Source organism: Neofelis nebulosa, chromosome 5, assembly GCF_028018385.1.
Source record: "Neofelis nebulosa isolate mNeoNeb1 chromosome 5, mNeoNeb1.pri, whole genome shotgun sequence".
Lineage (NCBI taxonomy): Eukaryota > Metazoa > Chordata > Mammalia > Carnivora > Felidae > Neofelis > Neofelis nebulosa.
Window position 1 is genome coordinate 85,513,453 of NC_080786.1, and position 22,015 is coordinate 85,535,467.

Genomic DNA, 22,015 nt, shown 5'->3' on the forward strand with positions numbered 1-22,015 from the left:
AAGTTACCTGGAGCAAATTAATTAAGCTGGAAGGGCTTTTATGAGCCCGATTAGATGGAACTCATCTTAAAATGCCTGAGGATCCTCCAGAGAGGGGACTGGTCCTTTGAAGATGAATTACCATGAATCAGGAAAGCATTCTGTTGTTGTTGACCTCACTGTGTGCTCGCAATCTAGGGCTGGGCCAGGGGGCTATGATCTTGCCCTCAAGCTTCTTTGATGTGCACAAACGCAAAGAAGGTGCCCTTGGAGTGACAGTGGGGTGACTTCACGGGAAGTGAAGAGCTCATTGTCCTCTGTACGTTGTGATGACTTCTCGGGTAGCTTACAGCAAAGAGAACCTTTAAGCAAGAACACTGTGTGAATGTCCGGCTCTCAGATTCCGAGTCACTAAGAAGTCCCGAACTTGGGTGTCAGTCCCAGGGGCTGGGGTCCCTGGAAGTCTGCCAGGCTTCTTAGAGGGTAGTTTCAACAGGAGTGAAGGCACATACAATTAATTCTCAACAAAGAGACTGTGCCACTGACACATAAAACACGTTGTATGGTTAAGTGCACATTTCAAGGGCCTCTGAATTGTTGAGAGAAAATGTCTTGTCCAGAGAGTGACTGGAATCAGGTTCCTATCTGCTGCTCCTGAATTACTCTATTTTCTCGCTGTTGCATTTAAATGATGTTTAGAAATCAAGTGTACAAATAGGAGACACGGGCTGCTTCTGTGGAAACAAAGTGGGAATAATTATTACTTTGTGTTCTGAGCAAAAGAAGGCTAGACATTCTAATTCTGGAGATCTAACAATGGAAGTCAGAAGGAATAAAAGTTCACTGGGGGAAGGAATATATCCTAGGGCAGAAAGGAGATCCAAAAGCTGATTTGCGGGACGTGTCCTTATTTATTCTTGAACATGACATCGACGATGGTAAACTCTTTATTTTAAAGACTGCCTATGTTGAGTCGTCCACCTATAGGTTGTGCATTTTGCCTTAGGAACATGCTGTGGTGAGCTATGGCTACTTTCTGGCTGTTTCAAGAGGAAATGGAAAGTTTCAGTCACTGTTTAAGTAATGGAACCAACAATTAAACTGCAGGTGACCAAGTATTCCCTTGGCTCTGGTTGTGAAAGTCGCTGTCAAGCACAAGAGGGAACAGGACGGTTTGTTTCATTAGGGGTATTCATGTCCCCTCCACTCCTACCATGTCACTGCTGGGTCCAATGTGACCCAGGGGAGGAGGAGTCCAAAATCCATGCACTCAGCAACAGGAAACTGTGAGCTGAGCTGGGAGGGCCCTGAGAGACCCCTTGGTCTCTTTGGTATCACACAAAGTCCCCAAATGGGAAGAGCCTTGCCTAATGTCATAGTGCTGACCGGAACAGAGTGGGGCTGAAATGCAGATCTCTGGACACCCATTCCTGTGCTCTTTTCATTTTGCAATGGGGCTTTTTACCCCCCTGGAAACCTAGAAAATGAAATTCATTCACTTAATAGACATTTATTGCTAGGCTCCTGCTAGATATTGGGAGATGTGATATGAAGGGAAACATAGGGCGTCATGAGCACTTAGGGCCTGGAGACTTGATCCAGTCTAGGGGGTTAGGGGAGACTTCTCCCAAGAAGTGTTTGAATTGTGATTGGAAGAGAAGAATGGGGGCGGGGGCTGAATGAAAAGCAGGGGCAGGTGAGGGTGAAGGGGGGAATGGTGCGGGGTGGTGGGGGGAATGTTCCTAACAGAGGGAGTAACTGTGCAAAGGCCCTGAGACCACGAGGAGTTTGATGTACTTAAGAACTGAAGGAGAGCTGCTATGGCTGGAATGCAGGGGCTTGGGCAAGAGGGGGTGGGCAACACCAGACCACATGGACCTGCCTGTGTGAGCATAGGAAGATATTTGGCTTTTATTTTAAGGCCAGTGGGAATCTCAAGCAGGGATCTGCCATGATCAGATTTTCATTTTAACATCATGAGGGTTTCAAGGTCATTGGGCTCGAGAAGAGCCAAAGCAGCAGCTTAGGCCAGGGTGGTGGGGGTGGAGATGGGGAAGAACGGGCAGATTCGAGAGAATCCAGGGACACGCCTTCTCTGTCCAGCATGGCCAGCTGGTATTTCAATGTCCATAGAAAATGCTGGATTGGCTACCTAGCCTGGAAAGGCGAGTCAAGGGACCTCTGAATCATGGCAACCAGTGGCCGGGCCGCCTTCCTTTCTTGCTCACAGAAGCCTTGGAGCCTTGATCCTCCTACACCACAACCATTTCTTTCATCTGTAGCTCTCGAAGTATTTTCCCAAGACGCTCCAGCATGGGAGGGGCAGGGCAGACAGCTTGGCCTGCCATTAAGTGACTTGAAAAGTCCCCGAATTTTACCGTAATTGCAAACTTTGAGACAGCTGAGGTGGATCGGTGGTGGTCATTTACCGCAAAGTGAATGGAACTCAGAGAGAAGACTGGTTTAGGAAAGTGGTCCCGGCTCCTCTTATTCCCGGCACGTTGAAGGAGAACAGCCCCTCCTCCCTGAGTACCTTCACCTTTGACCCCTTCAGAATATAAATTTTTACTGCCCATTCAGGCTTTAACATACTTTTTCTAATCAGTCAATTTGTAGGTGTTTATACATGCTTCCTATAGCAATATAATAACTAGGAGTTATGGAGCACCTCCCGTCTGCCAGGACTGCTCTAAGCCATTCATGAGTAACTTTACAGATGATGAGCCTGAAGTTCAGAGAGGCGCTCTGTTTGCTTAACCAGTGCTCCAAGCCACCACAGTGTGCTGCCCTGCTCATACCTTCTCGTGGGTACATGGAGGTGCAGGTGCTGTGGAGAGAAACGCGTCACCAGCCATTTTCCAAAGAGTATTCACCAGACTTAGGAAGCTTTTCACATTAGCGGGACCGAGGGTTTTCCTTCTGTCCTTTCCTCTTGCCTCTGATTTCCCCATTTGACTCCAACGTTCACCATCTCTTGAAATTTCCCCTGTGACCGATCCAGTCACTTCTTGGAACTCCCCAACTTTCCCCAACGCATCTTTCTCCCCCTCCCGCGCTCACACACGTGTGCACGCCCACACGCACATGCACGTGAGAGACCCTTCTTCTGATCTCACCCCAGTGGTGGGGTTTGTGGTGGCCTGGAGGGAAGGGATTGGGATGCCCTAAGCCCATGCAGGTTTTGCCTCATCAGACGATGGTCCCCTTGTGTTGGCCTCACTGTAACGTAGGCGTGGCTTCTCAGGAGGGGGCAGTGCTTATGAAATAAGTGCTGGGGTCTTTGGGGGACATGCGGGAGGACTGAGGGCCCCTTGCTCTCTCTTATATTCTCACAGGGCCTGAGATTCTCTGCTCAGAGCCGGACTCTCGCTTTCTCTGGGCCGCTCCATGGTGGAAGGCCGAGGCAGCTCTGTGGAATGTTTCTTTTTTCCTTTTCTTTCCTTTTTTTAAATTTCCTTTTTAAAAAATTTATTTTTAAATGTTTATTTATTTTTTGAGAGAGAGAGAGAGAGAGAGAGAGAGAAAGCACAAGCAGGGGAGGGGCAGAGAGAGAGAGAGAGAGAGAGAGAGAGAGAGAGAGAGAGAGAGAGGAAACACAGAATCTGAAGCAGGCTCCAGGCTCTGAGCTGTCAGAGCAGAGCCCAATTGCGGGGCTCAAACCCATGAACTGTAAGATCATGACTTGAGACGATATCAAGAGTCAGATGCTTGCCTGACTGCGCATTCCTGCAGAATCTATTCCTTGAGCGGAATCGGGGAAGTGTCTGTTCTGGGGACAGGCTGGATATCCTTGTTAGATTCGGGGGCCACCCTCAAGGCAGCTGGCTTCCCAGAAGGAGCAAGCCCTCAGAGGACTGGGGACACTAGAGGGTTATTGGCCAGCCCAGCTCTCTCTCCTCCCTGGAAGCTTGTACTCCAGTATCTGGAGGTGTCTGTTCTTCGGCACCCTGGGTGCCTTCTGGTCACCTCACAGGCACATCTAGTTGGCGAAGTGGGACGCAGCCCAGTGGCCATCTCTCCCCAGCAGGACAGGCCTGACCTCCATGTCGTCGACCTCTTGCCTGGGAGAGGAGCTGTTTCATGGGCAGGGGCTTGTCAGAATCTCTGAGTCTGATGCTTTTTATCCTCAGCCCTGGGCATAAGAGGCTGGTGTCCCATGCAGGCCCCCAGCCTGGCTAAAGCAGACAGCCTCGATCGTCCTTCTTTCCGAGGAGGAGAGCCCTTGTTGCCCACCCCAACTCTGTCGATTGAATTCCACTTCGACCCGTTGACTCTGAACTCAAACCTCTCCTCTTTCTAAAGCCTCTCTGGTGGTTCCTCATTTCGCTGATTCTGGGCCTTGCCATCTATACCCCTGTTCTGACCCTGAGTGTGGCCCGGCCTCAGACGATGGGCTCAGGAAAAGCAGGGCCTGAGTCTCCTCTTCCTGTGCGCGGCCCCTCGAGGGTGCTTGATCAAAGTTCATTCCTTCATTCTCCCTTTCATCTGGGGAACATTTCCTGCCTACCCCCAGCCTCATCCTCATGGATCCAAGCCACTAGGATCGCGGCAACATCTCACTGGGTCACCAGCCCCTTTGTTTCAAGGGGGAAACGGGGGTTCGGACAGCAGACAGCTCACAGCGGCCAGCTCTGAGTCCTCTCTTCATAGCCCTCCGCGGACGCGCCTTCTGCTCCTGCTTCTGCTTCTGCTGTGTGGGCTTTGGTTTCTCCTTCAGGCCTGTCGGCTTCTTGCTCTCCCTGCTGCTGCTTTCTTCCCAGTTACTTATTCTGCTTCTGTTTCTCTTTCCACTTCGACTACTTGAAATCCTCTCCCCCCTCTGCCTCCCCCTCCTTCCTCCTCTCTCCCCTCTGCTTCCCCCTCCTTCTTCTCTCCCCCCTCTGCTTTCCCCTCCTTTTTCTCCTCTACCCCCTTTGCCTCCCTGTCCTTCCTCCTCTCCCCCCTCTGCCTCCCCCTCCTTCCTCCTCTCCCCCCTCTGCCTCCCCCTCCTTCCTCCTCTCTCCCCTCTGCTTCCCCCTTCTTCCTCCTCTCTCTCCCCCTCTGCTTCCCCCTCCTTCTTCTCTCCCCCCTCTGCTTTCCCCTCCTTTTCCTCCTCTCCCCCCTCTGCCTCCCCCTCCTTCCTCCTCTCCCCCCTCTGCCTCCCCCTCCTTCCTCCTCTCCCCCCTCTGCCTCCCCCTCCTTCCTCTTCTCCCCCCTCTGCTTCCCCCTCCTTCCTCTCCTCTCCCCGCTCTGCCTCCCCCTCCTTCCTCCTCTCCCCCCTCTGCCTCCCCCTCCTTCCTCTTCTCCCCCCTCTGCTTCCCCCTCCTTCCTCTCCTCTCCCCGCTCTGCCTCCCCCTCCTTCCTCCTCTCCCCCCTCTGCCTCCCCCTCCTTCCTCCTCTCTCTCCCCCCTGCTTCCCCTTCCTTCCTCCTCTCTCTCCCCCCTGCTTCCCCTTCCTTCCTCCTCTCTCTCCCCCCTGCTTCCCCCTCCTTCCTCTCCTCTACCCCCTTTGCCTCCCCCTCCTTCCTCTCCTCTACCCCCTTTGCCTCCTCCTCCTTCCTCCTCTCTCCCCTCTGCTTCCCCCTTCTTCCTCCTCTCTCTCCCCCCTGCTTCCCCCTCCTTCCTCTCCTCTACCCCCTCTGCCTCCCCCTCCTTCCTCCTCTCTCTCCCCCTCTGCCTCCCCTTGCTTCCTCCTCTCCCCCCTCTGCCTCCCCCTCCTTCCTCCTCTCCCCCCTCTGCCTCCCCCTCCTTCCTCTCCCCTCTCCCCGCTGCTTCTTTTCTTTGCCTTTTGCTTTTCCTGCTTGTGCTTCTTCCACATGTGCAGCTACTTCGGCTTCTGCTTTTTCTTCATTCTCCTCCTCCTTGTTTCCCTGCTTTTGGTTCAGCTTCCATTTCTACTTTCTTGGCTGTGGTTTTGGCTTTTTTTCTGCATCTGCTTCTACCGCTGCTGCTTCTTTTCCTCCCACTTTTGCTGCTTCCACCCCTCCTCTCCCTCTCTGCCTGCTGCCCCCCTCGCTTCTTTATTTTCCTCTGCTTCTTTCACTTCTCTCTTTCCGCGTCCCCTTCCTCTGCGTTCTTCAGCTGTTTCTTCTACTTCTGCTTCCTCTCCTCCTAGTTTGCTCTTTCCTCCTCCTCCTCCTTCTTCCCCTTCTGCTTCTCCTAATTTTATTCTGATTCCCTTCCTCTCCTCTTCCTCCTCTGTCTCCTCCTCTTCCTCCTGCTCAGTTTTAACATGCTGAGTTTTCAGTGCTTAGAAGACACCTGTTCATCCCTTCTCTAGGGCTTTCCAATATTCTTTTTTTCCCCCAATATTCTTTCAGAGTTGCAAAATTTCCGCCAGCTTGGGACTGACTGGTCAACCTTCAGTGCAGTCTCTTTGGTAAACAACAAATATTAACGAGAAGGCTTCACAGAGGGGCAGTGCTCTATAATTAACTCAACATTTTAAGCCCATTAGTTCGATTCTCATAGCCATTACAGTGTCTGGCAGAGGTGAAGTGAGGCTCAGAGAGGTTTCCACACTTCCCACAGCCACACAGAAAGGAGCAGAGCTTTTATTAGAATTTAGGATTCTACTCCCTGCCCAGGGTTCACCATAAGTCCTGGCGTTTTTGTTTGTTTTTTAAGTTTATTTTGAGAGAGATAGAGTGCCCATGGGGAGGGGCAGAGAAAGAGAGAAAGAGAGAGAGAGAGAGAGGGAGGGAGAGAGAGAGAGAGAGAATCCTAGGCAGGTTCTGCCCTGTCAACATAGAGCCTGACGTGGGGCTTGGTGGCACAAACCATGAGATCATGACCTGAGCCGAGATCCAGAGTCAGAGCCTTAATTGACGGAGCCACTCCGGTGCCCCTGTTTATTTGTTTTTCAATAGGCTATTTTTAAAAGATCCGTTTTAGTTTCATAGCAAAATCGAGTGGGAGGCACAGAGTGTTCCCACGGGAACTTGCATTTTTTCACACTAAAAACCCCTTTTGCGTCTGTGATTTCATCTGTTCGAGAAACAGATAAGACAGCAGCCCAGAGAGGGAAGGGTTTCGGCTGTGGACACACAGCAATGTAGTGATATGTTACTGGGATGAGGGCCCCCAGCCTCTTGTCCAAGTGCCATTTCGGAAAGCCGATGGGCAGTGAGTGGGTGGGCCCTGGGCCAGCGTGTCCTCAGCACCCCCTTTGCAGGTTCTGGCATGTAAGAGACCTCCAGGTCCAATTCTTTGAGCTCTTCCATCCTTGAGGAAAATTCTAGTGACCCAAATCCAGGGCAGGAAACCGATAAACACAGGCGTAGCTTTTTCAGAAAGACTCAATTGATAGGCTGTAAGTGCCACAAGGCCACAGGACAATTAGAGTATGCTGGGCTCCAAACTCTGAGCAGATGCCATCCTGGTTGGGAGCCAGGCCTTTCTCCAACAGGCCTGGCAGGGGCTCGCTGAGCAGCTGGTCTCCAGCCAGTCACCCCCCTCTGCTGCCAGCGCTGCACAGGCCCCAGGAGAATGGAAATAGAATTTGATAAAATTCCCATCTCGTCTTTGGAGAGTGGGCCGGAGCGGCACCCTCGGGTACGGAGTAGTAGATTATCCATCAGGCCCTGAGGGCAGGCCTAGCCAGCTCTTATTTAACCATCACATCCTATTAAAGAAAAAAAAAAGTATCAATGGCCTCTGTTAAAGAATGACAGGGCAGACCTTATTCGGAGGGAACATTGCGGCAAGTGTAGGGACCATTGCAATGGGATTTTGCAGTGGGGGAGAGAGATTGGGCCCAACTCCAAATACAGCCTGGGCAAGAAGGAATTTATACCCAAGGAGCAGGGAAGGGATCAATGGATGGAGAAGTTATTCAGAGGAAACATCAGGGATAATGGGGGTTCTGGCTAAACTGACCTAAGAGCGTGCTGGCTGAAGGCAGACCAGGGCGATCAGATATCACCTGAGGGCTGGTGAGGGATGAGTAGAATTCTGATCACCAACTCCAGATTGTGGGGATCCCCCAACACCACCATGTAATTCTCCGGCACCAGCTGGGTGTCCTACAATTGGACTCAGTTCTAACCCTCTCTACCCAGAGAGAGCATCAGATTCCACAGGGTAGGGGCTCAGTCCCCCAGGACTGCCCTCCGCTCCACTCCAGATGCCAATTATAAGCCTGAGTTGTCACCCGTGCTTGTGACCGACCGGCTACAAATCATAGAAGGACCCTCTCTTTTGTCAGAGCAGCTCACAGAACTCAAGGAAACATTTTACTTACTACAATGGCAGTTTATTATAAAAAGATATAACTCAGGAACAGCCAGATAGAAGAGGTACATAGGGCAAGGTATGGGGACAGGGAGGGGAGGTTCCATGCCCTCTCCAGGTGGGACACTCTCCCAGGACCTCCAGTTGTTCACCAACTTAGAAGGTCTCTGAAAGCTGTCCTTTCGGGGTTTTATGGAGGAGGTTTCATTACATAGTCATGATTTATTAAACATTGGTCATTAGTGATTGATTCAACCTCCAACCCTTCTCCCCTCCCTGGAGATGGGGAGGGAGGGAGTAGTGGGGACTGAAAGATCCAGCCCTCCAAACACACGGGTGGTTTCCCTGGCAACCAGTCCCCATCCTTAGGTGCTTTCTGAAAGGTATGGCGCTGACTGACGTAAACTCAGGTGTGGTTGGAAAAGGTTTGTTAATGAATACTAAGGCACCTTTACAACTCTTACCACTTAGGAAATTCCAAGAGTTTTAGGTGCACTATGCCAGCAACAGGAATGAAAACCATGTACACATTTCTTATTATAAATCACAGTATCACAACGAGGACTCTGATTAGATATCAAGAGTGACCAGATATGGAGGAGGGGGAGTGTAGCTAAGCTGACTTGGCAGGATTCTTGCTAAAATTGGACGATGCAGAGAAAAACAAGGAGGTCAGAGGGGGAATCTTTGTCAGTCCTCAAAGCTGGACCCAGCACTGAGCACCTAACAGATACTTAGAAACATTTGTTTACTGACTGTGTACACACTGAAGCCAAAGAAGGGAGCCTTCACTCCTTCCTAAAATTACCAACTCCAGCATCTTTATGTTGTAGGACTGTCAGTGGGTTCTGATTAAATGCCTGGCATCTGGGGTGGGGCGGGATGTCAGGAATAACAAGGAAATGGCTTCCACAGTCAGGCTGGACTTTAGAGGCAGCCCAAAGGATAGAGAGATGGAGATAGTTTTGTTTTAATTTAACTTATTTAATTTGATTTAATTTTTGGCACAAGAACAGACACTCAGATCAATGGAACAGAATAGAGAACCCCGAAATGGACCCACAAACGTATGGCCAACTAATCTTTGACAGAGCAGGAAAGAGTATACAATGGAATTTGATTTGATTTAATTTAATTTAATTTAAGTTTATTTATTTATTTATCTGTTTTGAGAAAGAGAGAATCCCAAGTAGGTTCCACACCGTCAGTGCAGAGCCTGACATGGGGCTTGATCCCACGAACCTTGAGATCATGACCAGAGCCAAAATCAAGAGTCAGACGCTTAACCGACTGAACCACCCAGGCACCCCAGGAATGAAGGTAGTTTTAAAGGGGAGAGGCAAGCTGGCCATGCCTTGGCTTGCAGGAAGGAAAGGGAACCCCCGAGAGCTGTCTTGGGCATGGGAAGAAGGCTTAGGGCCTAACTGCAGAAGGACTTGTGGAAATAGTTTTGTCACTTAGCCAGTCACCTAACATCTGTGTGCCTCTCGTTTGTGATGAGTTTCCTGGAAAAGTGTTGCATCTCTGTGGAGAGAAAGGTTTCCTCCTGGCTAGGTCCTCTCAAGAGAGTCCTTAAAAGGCATGACTTACAATCCAGGAGTACAGATGGCCAAAGGCACAGAGTGTCATGGTGGCACTGCCCTCCTAAAAAGAGCCACCCTACCCTTGGGGCTCCACTGGGAGAGCTTCTGCGTACTGATGAGTACACGCTTCCAGGCACATGATCACGCCTGCAGGGTGACGCAGAGAACGTGCAGGGCCACCAGAGAGGCGGGACACCCTGGGGAGGGGGCATGAGAGTTGGACTTTGGGGGGAGGCGGCAGCACAATCAGAGGCTAGGGGTCAGCAGTGTCGTGTGCACAGCAAAGCATCCTGTTTGACTTGAATGGGAAGTGGCAGCTGAGGCTGGAAATCTCAACCAGGAGAAGCTCAGAGGTTTCTGTGACTTTCCTTTCGATTAAAAAAAAAATTTTTTTTAACATTTATTCATTTTTGAGAGTGAGAGAGACACAGCAACTTCCAGTGGAGGATAGAGTTTATCACATTCTCTATCTAGTTCATGAGTCATTGTCATCAGTGGTCCCTACAAACTCCTCCCTGTTTTACTTATTTACTCCCATTTCCCTACCCACAGAAAATACATCCTAATATGCTTGACATCTAGCTCTTGATTTGTACATATTCTTGGATAAGGTGCATTGTTAGCTGCTTCAGATGGATGTGGTTTTAACGTATGCAAGTGATTTCTTTTTTTTTCCATCTTGTTCTGCTTTTGACTTTTTAATTGGCACTATGGTTTTAAGATTCATCCACGCTTCTGTGTGTGCATCTGGACAATGACTTCTAACTGGTTAGAATCGTACAGCATCTGCTACATGAGCCCTTCCCTCCCCCAGGGGTGGATGTCCACATTGCTCACAAGTGGCTTCTCAGCAGAGGAGTGCCATGTTGAGCAGTGCTGCAGCCTCACAGGGCTGACACATGCTCATCAGTCGACAAGAAACACGTGAGCTCAGCTTGGAGATGTCCAGCCAGAGCAGAAGTGGCTTCAGATCCCTGAGGGACCTGCGAGGCTGCCGACAGGCCATCCACCTTTGTGGTAGTCCTACAATGTAGCCACGCGTGGCACAAATATTAGGTCTCAGTCCCGGCTTTGAAAGGGCAATGTGTTCGTTATGCATAATAGGAAGTCTAGGAAGCAAATCCAGGAGATCTGTTCTCCCAAAGGTCAGCCTGTGAATAAACATGGTCCTTGGTTTGATGTAGGTACAAGGTTTGGGGAGGGGCAGCACATGCCCATATCAATCTAGAGGGAATGGAATGAAAGTGTGCATGGGCATGCGCACGTGTGTGTGTGTGTGTGTGTGTGTGTGTGTGTGTGTGTAAGGGAGAGAGAGACACACACACACAGAGGGCATTCGTGACTAGGCCACCATGGAGGTTAGAAGACAGAAAGGGCAGTTAGGAAAGACTCTTATTTCCTTCTTACCTATCCATCCTTGCCGTGACTTGGGGAAACTGTTGCTGGGTCCCAGTTAAAGCTTCTAACTGAAGAGCACACAGAGTGAGCTGTTATTCTCAGTTTATCAGGGTTGACTCCTGTGCGTGAGTCTTGTATTTCAGGAGAATTTGTTTTTCATGCAACAAGTCTGCTCCTCATCAGCGTGTCTGTCCATCCGATGCCACAAAAAGACTTAGGCAGCCAGGGATGCTGTTTTGCTTCTCGGTACCCTCCCTTCAGGCTGGCCCTGCATTGGAAGTGGGAGGTTGGGGTGGGCGAACCATGTGAGGGTGCTGTGGAGTTACAACCATTTCCTCCTCCAATTCCAGGATCCACAGGCGAAAGGTAGAAGGGATGGGCAGGTGGCAGATCGAATCCAATAGAGATTCTGGGAATCCCAAATTTCACTCTCTGAACTCTTTTCATGTATGTCACATCCCTCAGACAATCCTGCCAGCAAAAGAATTAGAGTGGTTCCACGGTTGCCTTGATGCAGAGGGCAGGGGCAATATTGACATCAAGCACGAGAGGTTCACGGAAGCTTGGGGCCGGCCATTCTCAGAAGGGTGGCACCCGTACCCATCTTGTTCACCACTGTGCCTCAGTGGCTAGTCCGGTAGCTGCTTAGACTGTATGATGGCCTGCAAAGCCCTACACTTTCTGGTCCCTTCCATTCTCTCCATGCACAAGATGCTCCACTCTAACTGGCCTTTCTGTCACTCTAACATGACTATTTCTAATTCTGCCTCAGGGCCTTTGCACTCTCTGCAGTCTCTTCCTGGGACTCATTTCCCCAGATCTTTAAATGGCTGGTGCCCTGTCAGCATTAAGGTCATAGCTCTAGCATCACCTTCTCAGGGAAGCCTTTCCTGACAATCCTAGCTAACGGGCCCCCTCTTTACCTCCCTGCCCCAACAATCCTGGCTTTTCTCTATCCCGTTATTCTGTTCCATTTTCTTTACAGCACTTGCCATTATGTCAAGTTCTTTTAATTGTGTAATTGTTCAGATGTTTATTGCCATCTCTCCCTCTGGACTACATGGCCGATGGAAGCAGGGACTTTGCCTTGCTCACCATTGCTTCCCCGGTGCCTACGTCATGCTGTGTATAAAGTATGTGCTTACTAAGCATTTGGCAAATCCATCAATGAGTGAATAATGAAATGAGAGAATAAGCCAGTGGAACTGGAGGCAGTGCAATAGAAAAGAATCTAGACTGGGGAATGAAAACACTTAGCTTAGAGTCCTTGCACCCTGCATGGGAGCCATTGATTCTGCAAAAGCCCCTTAACCTCTTTGAGCCTCAGCTTCCTCATCATTAAAATGGGGACAACACTACCTTTACTCTGTGCCTCACCAGAGCAAGGAATGGATGCAAAAACTCCTTGTAAGGTAGGAAGCTCTGCCGAATGTTAGCTGCTTCCGTTGCGTTCAGTGGGGACCCACTGCAGAGTTTGGCTGCCTCCTTTCTGCTTTTCTATCAAGCAGCCACTGAGCGTTTCCTGAGCACTACTAGATGCCCAGAGCTTCTAGGGACTGGGGTCTACATAGGAGGCAGGGGCCTGGCCTCTGATTTAATTGGAGAGCAATTAGCGAGGAATGCTGGCCAGCCCTTTATTAGTGGAAAGTCTAATGAGCTGAAATGGAGCAAAGCTGAAAAAAAAATCCCTTAACCATAATCATATTTACACTTTTATTGTCAGCCACACTCTTTGTTGGTTGAAAACAAGCTGACTTTAACTTATTGCACTCATCATTTCTGTCTGGGAGAGATAAAGAACCTGAGTTTCATGAGAAAGCATGCAATGGTAACTGTTGAAGGGGACCCATGCCCACGTTCGGTAGATGCTTTTCAGAACAAGTGACTCTCAGCATGGTAGAAGTTTTACTAATTCTCAGAAAGAAGCAGCCCTTACTCTAGAGCAGTAAAGAAGACCCTGGGAACTATGTTTCCTAAGAGACTTCCTTTTTTATCTTAACTGTTACTCAAACACACCAGGAACCTGAATCCTTTGGGAGACAGGACTTGAATAGTCAAGAAGTGAGTAGAACAGGGCTCAAGGTCTCAGGCCGGGATGAGTATGGTATATTCTGGGCACAGCGGGGAGGCGGGCCTTCCTGGAGCGGGGGAGGTTTGTGCTGAGAGGGAGAAGGAGATGCTGCTGGGAGCGTATGGCAGAGGCTTTGAGTGCCAAGGTAAGGAATGTTGTGGTAGAGTGCATTTTTCAAAGATTACTGCATGCTCTTCTTATAACGTGACCTTGGCGCCTATCCCATTCAGTGGTGGAGTCTATATCCCCTCCCTTTGAAACTGGACAGAGCTTTGTGACTGCTTTGACCGCTAGAGCATGCGGGAAGGGGTGTCATGTGCATTCTGAGGCTAGATCATACAAATTCCATGCATTTCCGTTTTTCTCTCTTGGGATATTTTCTCTTAGAACCCAGACACTATGCTCTGAAGAGATCCGAACTATCCCAGGTTGAGAGATCACACAAAGAGGCCATGTATCGGTGTTCCAGCAATTGCCCAGCCAAAGACCCCACTGCTGGCCAGAACTTCACATCCAAGTGAAGACAACCCCAGATCCTCTGGCCGCCAGCTGCTGAGTTACCTCCCCATCCTCGTGTGCTGTCAGGTAAGGCCCCAGATTCAGCAATCCTCTTTGTTCCTCCAGTCGTGGTGTTTCTCAAAGAGTCTTCATCAATAGCCATGAAATGGCCATCCTTCTCTACAGATGAGAAGATGCTCAGTGAGACGAGCTAGGCCAAGGCCCTATGGCAAGTTAAGTGGCGGCAGACCCAGCCAGTGCCTCCCAGGCCCCTGCAGAGCACCATCTAGCCCCTCCTGGTGCACTTTCCTCCGTGCCCTCCCCACCTTCCACCCTTCCCTCAGAGATGAGGAAGCTGGCCAGTCTCTTGCCTTCTCCCAAGTCCTTGGAGCAAGTAAACAACATCCAGTGACTGAGAGCTCCTCCCCCACCACCACCCTGCTGGGCACCCCGGGGCTTCCAGGAGCATGGACCTCTCTCTGGTTGACAACAGTTAGCCTGGTGTGCTAGGTCCAACATGACCATGCTCATGTCAGAGCTTGTCCAGACTAATTCTGCCTTCCACCCATGGGCAAGGCCAGAGCCTAGCCATTCTTTAAGGCCTATCCCACTTGCCACCTCTTTGATAAAGCCTTCCCTATATCCCCACCACTACTAACTGCTCTCTCCTGCAGCTCTAATAATACCTTGGTCATAACTCTAGCATGGTATATTATACGGAGGTATCTCCACTTACGTGGCTGGTGATTCATGCTGGCTGACGGAGGGGTCTTTAGCTGGGCTGTGGCTAGAGCACCTGCACGTGGCCTCTTCATGTCATTTCTCTGCATTAACAACATCAAATAAAGAAATGTTTCTGAGCCAGAAACGTACCCGCAGGCCCAGCCAATCAGTGGGAGAAAGTGTGTGCGCCTGAGGGGAGAGAAGCAGGGTGTGTGTGTGTGTGTGTGTGTGTCTGTGTCTGCGTTTGGGGAGGGAGGGAGGAGAACGAGCAGTAAAACTGGATGACCTTTAGTTTCCCTCTCAGCCCTGCGATTCTGGATTTTCTTCTGGAATGCTTCATGAGACCCACCCCAGTTGCAGGCTCTCTGCCAATACATCTGGATGGAAAGCTGACAATTAGGGCCAGAGTAAGCACGAACAGAGCTGTAAGGATGGTCCAGTGAACGTTGGCTGAGCACCAGCTGTGTGTGCCCAGCATGATGCTAGGTCAAGGCTGTGTGGAGACCTGGCCAGGGCCAGGTGTACCCTGTATGGCCTTCAGAGGCTGAGCATGTCTGTGCTTGTGGTCCCAGTGTCGGGCTGGAAGTCAGAAGGCTGGGGGCAGATCTCAGCTCGGCCACTCCCTTCGGTGAGCATTTCACGAGCATCTCCTCTATGCTGTTGCTGGTCTGGGCCCCAGCGGGGCACAAATGAGTAAGACCCAATCCCCTTATAGGAGTTTGCGCATAACTTGGAAGTTTATGTAACCTCCCTTGGGCCTACTTTTCTTGCCTGTAAACATTGAGCAAATGTGAAAACCTTTCACACATGGACACCTGACACTCCATGTATTCTGGTGGAAACCAAACGTTCTCAGTCATCCCCTTTCAGACCCTCACTCCACGGACTTCTCTTCCTCAGTAGGGTGGCCAAACACATCTTCACAGCTTCAGGAAATCAAGAGTGGTTAGGAGAATCTACCGAGCCTGGCTGGCAACACTAACAGAACTAAAAACAAATGAGCTTCCAGAATTAAGGGCTTAGGGAGGAAAAAAACCCAAATCCAGAGTGTGATAGGCAGTTTTCAGTGAAGGAAAACATTTCCCTGAGAAAGGGAAAGGAATGAACAAGAACTCATCAGATTCCTATCTAAACTTTTCTTTATTTTTTCTCAAGAAGCTCAAATCACTTGCCAGCTCCTTCTGGGGTGGCCTCCCCCCTGCTTCTGTGATGGCATTGGTGAGACAGCAGGAGGATGAGGGGGCCTCGGCAGTAGCTGGGGCTCCACGGGACAATGGGAAGAGAGCTGGGAAGACCAAGGGAGTTGGGGCACTTGTGTTGGAGACCCATCTCTGGGTAGGTCACTTTCTCTCAGTGTCAGGGTTCTCCTTCATCTGTAACATGTGGGGGTCAGCTGCAGGGGTCACGCTGGGGCTGTCCCCTACCACTGTGCCTCAGGCCCTGTGTTTACCTCAACACCCCCTTCTGAAACAGCGCCTCATTTCAAGTCACTTCAACCGACACTTCCTCTCCAAAACACTTCTTCCTCTTCTCCAGGCAAGCCCTCCCTTCCTGAGTACCCCCATGCCAGAGCCCAAAGGCATGGGTGGGATACTCCAGGGCTGTCTTCTCATCCCAGCTGTTCCTCAGACCCACGAGGCTCTTTTTCAGCATGGAAGCCTGGGCTCACCCCAAGCAACTAAGGCACGTATCCAGTATCTTCTAAAAGCTCTCCTGGTGGTTCAAAGGTGCATCCAGGGCCCAAACTCCTCTGTCTCATGTAGACGCCAGTGATCTCCTCCCTTTATAAAAATAAACTCATGGCTCTTCCAAAGCCGTTCTGACCGACATCTCCTGGGTCTGGTTTGTTTTCTCTTCCCTTTCATTTTAAAATTTTGGACCTTAGGTCCAGAGGACTGAGTTGATGATATTTCTCAGTTCATGGCCATTCTCAAAACTGGCCGCTGGAAGGCCTCTCTTTTTCACGGATGAAAGGTGATTGTTTCCATGCTCCAATCCATTCCCTTTCTTTGCCCGTAGACCGCTCTATTAATGCCTTTCTGTTTATCTTTTTATTTGAACATGTTCTTGCAAAAAGTGTGTTCTTTTGTGTACATGAGCTTTTAATTATGTAAATGGCATGTTATATGGCTCGTTCTGAGTCAGCAGAATGGTTTCCTGACACTTCACATGCATGTTTTCACACGGATTATCCAGTCTCCTGCTGGGTTTCTTCCCTGAACACACCATTCCCCTTTCTGAGAGAGATGGGACAGATCTTCCGCCAGTGGGGCAAACATTTTTTCGTGCTCAAAAGTGTTGTGGAATCTACATCCTCCGGTCTGTTCCCCTGGCGCTGGAAATGAGACAGGGATGTAGACTTAGGAATGCCCAGTTTCCCACAGATTTCGGGACTTGACCCTCCACGCATAACGGAGGCACTCACGCCTGAGTCCCGGGAAGTGGCGGTCTGCACATCAGCAACTGACAAACAGCAGCCCCACCCACCGCGTCCCACAGGCCCTGGTTTCACAGTTGCTGATGTGGCATCCCGAGTTCCTGGTCACTTGGGAAAAGAACCTAGCACACCATTCCCCATGCTCTGAGGACCCTGGGCGGCTGCCCTTCAGCACATTTGTGCAGGGACAGACAGTAGCCTGGCCTACTGGTGCTGATGCCCTCCATCCCAGGGACCAGAACTGAGGGGAATGTCTTTACAGTGCCGATGACGGAGCCTGGGGCCGAGATACAGCGCTGAGCTGTGTTTCAGGCCATCTGACTTGATCTTGAAAGGACTGCATTCTCCTGCCACTTGCCGGCAGATTCCAGCTTGGGGCATGTTTTTTGGAGTTTACTGTCTCATTAACCCCAACCTGCTGGCCTTGGGATGCAGCCGGATCTGTTTTGTGGCCAACAGAGCAGTTACATGGAGTGGGAGCAAATGTATTACTTTTGGTCTTTTTATGTGAAATCAAAACCAAAATGTTTCTGTTTTTGTTTTGGTAATGAGGTATCTGGACAGAAGGGCAGAGTGTTAGATCCAGATGGGAGGCTGACGTTGAGGCCCAAGGGACTTGCTTTGCTCAGGGTGATGGAGTTAGCGGGGGAGCCCCCAGTAGAACCCAGGTGTCCTGCGCCCAGGTGCGTCAGCCTTTGCTCCATGTTTGATCCCCCACGGGGCTGTTTGTCCTCTTTAGTGCAAATTATCAGATGCTCTGTCGGCAGTAGCAGCCTTCTCTCCTGGGCCGTGTTGAGCACAGACCACAGAACGTGGAGTCTCTTGCCCTGTGTTTTGTCCTGGACTTGTTGAGGATTAGCTGTGTGAACTAGGACAAATTATTTCAACTTCTGCGTTTCAGTTCCCAACTCCAGGAAAAAGGGGATATAACAATAGCTTGCAACACATGCAACAAGAGTCTTGACACAGTCATACCTTTTAATCCAGTGATCGGACTTCCGGGCACTCATCCTGTAAAGCAATCCAAAATGCATAAAGAACTTTCTGCTCAAAAATTGCCTCGTCCAGTAGTTATTACATATTGTGTTTAAGAAGCCTTTTTAATAACATGGGAAAGTGCTCATACTATGTTGAATAAGAAAAAGCAATACCTTAAAACAGCATTCAAAATCACAAATAGAGATCGTACTCTATTGGTTTTGTTAAACCAATCTTTCACAAAAGATTGGTTAAAAAAAAGAAGAAGAAAAGAAATCAAAATGACCAGAATTGCTTAGGTGGTGGGCCTATAGACAATTTTTTTTCTTATTCTGTTCTGTACTTTCCAAAATGATATATATGTATATGTGTGTGTGTGTGTATATATATATATGTGTGTGTGTGTGTGTGTGTGTGTGTGTGTGTGTGTGTGTATATCCCAGAACATATATATATATATATAAACGACTTTTATAAATAGGAAAAGAAATCCTTAAATCTTTAAGCATCAAAAATGAAAGAAACAGGGGCGCCTGGGTGGCTCAGTCGGTTAAGTGTCCGACTTCAGCTCAGGTCATGATCTCACGGTTCGTGATTTCAAGCCCCGCGTTGGGCTCTGTGCTGACAGCTCAGAGCCTGGAGCCTGCTTCGGATTATGTGTCTCCCTCTCTCTCTGCCCCTCCCCTACTCACACTCTGTCTCTCTGTCAAAAATAAACTCTAAAATTTTTTTTTAATTAAAAAAAAAACATTTAAAAACCTAGTCTGCTTTATAGCCTTCTAAGCATTTTCTTCAACACCTCTTGCCAGATTTTGTAACAGCCCCAAGAATTAGGTATGGATTGGATTCTACTTACAGATTAGGATGCTGGGGCAAAGGAGGGGAATGTGTGGCTGTTCCACCTTGTGAGGGGAAGGGCCAGCAAGGGGACTGAGCTTCTGGCTAAGGTGACAGAGCTTCTGCCATCCGCATGCCCCGCCCCTCGGAGCCACAATGGCAAGACTAACCAAGGATGGGGTAGGATGAATTGGTACACAACCTGACACATTCCTTGGTGGGACTGACGGCTCCCACTGTGGCAGAGGGGGGACCTGAGGTTCTTGAGCCCCTTTTCCTCCAGCTGAGGTAGACACAGGGAGCACCCACAGAGAGACTTCCTGGTGCCTGGGTGACATGGCCTGGGACTTCTTAAAGTAGGGCTGGGTCCCTGAGCTCATGTGGGAACGGAGCAGTATGAACTGGGGGGGGGGGCAGGGTGGGTGGGGAAGAGGGTCACGGGCGCCAAGACAGGTAGCACACTTCACATTCCACCTTGGCACCACTGAGCTACCCTAGGTGGGAACATAACAGCGGTGCTTTCGTCTGGGCGGCCTTTTTCCCCAGGGGGTGAGAGGGAGAAAGTCCACCAATGGTCACTGGTGTTTCCAGGTGCCTTAACAGCTGCTTCCTGCTGATTCTACCCTTTCTTGGAACCTCATTTGCTCCCGAAGACAGGAATGCAGTCTGGTGACTCTGAGTTAGGGGAGCTCAGCCAGAAGGTCAATGCTCTCCCCGAGGCTCCCACAGAGGCTGGCAGGACGCGAGAGGGCAGGTGAGCTGGGCCCACAGGGTCATCCGTAGCAAGACCTGAGGCCCGGATGTTGGGGAAGCGTCTATCTCTTCCTCCAGAGCCAGGGAAGAGGAGACAGCTGGAGTTTTGAACACAGCTGGAGCAGTGTCCCAGCACCTCGCCCTAAGAGGCGGTGTTTTGCAAGAGCCCTTCCTGTGTTACTCACAGTGGATAAGGTTCATAATCTCATGAACCCTTTGTCAGAGCCCCTCTGATATGTGGGCGGTGGTGGCTGTCTATACTTGTCGGTACCTCAAAGGATAAAATGTCACCATGTGATGAGGGTGGGAAGGGACTCCCTGGCAAGAGAGGGGAAGATATAGGGCAAAATGTCTTCACATGGTCCTTTTGGCACAAGCTGTGGGGAAGAAGACCTCACAGAACAGACGGTCGAGGTGTGGAAGGTCTGAGGCCTTCCCTGGCTCTGCCACTCTCTGCCACCTCCCTGAGCTTGTGAGAGCAGAGTGGGAAATGTGGGAAACACTGAGGCAGGATGCGACACAGAAAGGGACTGTGGTGGTGAAGCAGCTGTTTACTGATGGACTGTCTTCATTCACAAACCGGCCCCACCCTCAATGCTTGACAGTGTGGAGTATATGACACTGGCTCTTCAGAGGGACATTCGTTCGAATTACTTGGGAACTTGTTTCAAATGCAGATTGCAGGGGTGCCTGGGTGGGTCAGTGGGCTCAGGCCATGATCTCACGGGTCTGTGAGTTCAAGCCCCGCGTCAGGCTCTGTGCTGACAGCTCAGAGCCTGGAGCCTGCTTCGATTCTGTGTCTCCCTGTCTCTCTGCCCCTCCCCCACTCATGCTGTCTCTCTCTCTCTCTCAACATAAACAAATAAACCTTATTTTTTTTAGTTATTAAAAAATTTTTAACTGTTTATTATTTTTGAGAGAGAGAGACAGAAAGAGAGGGTAGGGAAGGGCAAAAAGAGAGGGAGACACAGAATCCGAAGCAGGTTCCAGGCTCTGAGCTGTCAGCACAGAGCCGGATGCGGGGCTCGAACTCACAAACCGCAAGATCGTGACCTAAGCTGAAGTCAGACACGTAACTGACTGAGCCACCCAGGTGTCTCCGTTCCCCAGGTGATTCTAATCCACTCTTGGGGATCAGCTAACAGGTTAGTTCAACTTGCCTGCAGCCAAATATAACTATGTGTGCCCCCAAATATGTCCTTGGGCCAATGCCATCTTGTTTCTGGTCCAGAAACCCAAACGAGGCATCCCATTGTCTGGACTAAGCAGGCATTCCCCTCTCTGCTGGTACAACTGACATGTCTTGCTGGGCCTGCCTGTAAGTCCCTGTAGGAAGAAGTTTATACCCTGTCAGGGCTCAGTTTGGGGGTCAAAGTCTATATAAGAACTTCTTGCTGTGGGTTTCCTGGAACCCTAGTGTTCCACGATACTACAAATAAATCCTTGAGCTATTTCCAAAACCCCTTCACTGGAACAAAGCTATAAAAGTAGCCAAAATATCCATTTTCTTTGCCTTTGGTGGAAAGTAGATCTACCTGGTAGTATGGTGACATTGAGTTGAATTCATTGCAGCAAACATTTATTGAGTACCCGCGGTATTAAGCAAGGCTGACCTGAAGTTTCTATGTTTACATGTCATTGATTCATTAGTACACGGACAAATAAGTTACTACTTAACGAATGCACTCAAGCAAGCAATATTGTTTAAGACCACATACTCCATAAAGGGAATGAAATAATGACATTTAAAAGAGTTTTGAAACCCTGGTCTGCATATGGAGTTGCTTATACGATGGCAAGAGAAGCTTGTTTAAAAGATGAAAAACATTTTACTCACGTTTTTCCCTTCTTTGCTAGGAGAGACAGCTCGTAGCCTCCCAGAGAACAGTCTGTCTCCTGGACGTGTTTCAGAAATGTTCACTTCATCCGGTCTTGGGGTGCAAGGCAAAGGGATTGTTTCTAGGAGACAGCATCCATTGTCCACAGCGACATCTAGGAAGGGCTGGGGTTTGTCACTTATTGCCTTCCAGCTCTTTCTCTGTTTTATCGCCAGGCTATGTGAGGCTTCTGGGATCCCTAACCATGCCTGATAGATGGGAAGCTCAAGTGGCTACGTTTAAGGCTCCAAACATTAGCGGAGGACTCTTGCACTGCATAAGGACAAGTGATTCATGTATTCTGTGGGCCAGAGTGCGGCCAGTAGTGGAAAGCTCGTTAGAGTTCAATTAAGCGCATTCTTTACTGACAGGAAGTACAGACTTTTGGTGCTCAATAGTAAGATGCTTTGGGGTTCGGGACTGTGTTTTGCACTCACTCTTTCTCTCTTTCCTGGGAGATCCCACTGTCTCCTTGGCCTTCATGAACCCTCTGTGGTGTGCATCAGAATCACCCCTGCAGACTCTGATTCAGTTGGTCTGCGATGGGCATCTTCCTTCTTGTCGTCCTCCACGGTGATTCCGGATTGCTGCAAGGCTAGAGAACCGCTGCTCTATGTGGACCTGTGGTTCTCAAGGTGGTGTGCTCACTCCAGAGTTCTGGAACCTCAGCC

At 49.8% G+C, this 22,015-nt stretch overlaps 1 long non-coding RNA gene across 1 annotated transcript; it reads right to left on the bottom strand.

The window, feature by feature from the left end:
• Positions 1 to 162: 162 nt before the first annotated feature.
• LOC131512360 (uncharacterized) lies at positions 163 to 21,964 on the bottom strand. The gene is made up of 5 exons (XR_009262108.1): positions 21,305 to 21,964; positions 17,875 to 17,910; positions 14,476 to 14,563; positions 11,180 to 11,438; positions 163 to 713 (listed from the first exon to the last, which is right to left on the bottom strand). It is a non-coding gene; the product is annotated as an uncharacterized LOC131512360 (long non-coding RNA).
• Positions 21,965 to 22,015: the final 51 nt, after the last annotated feature.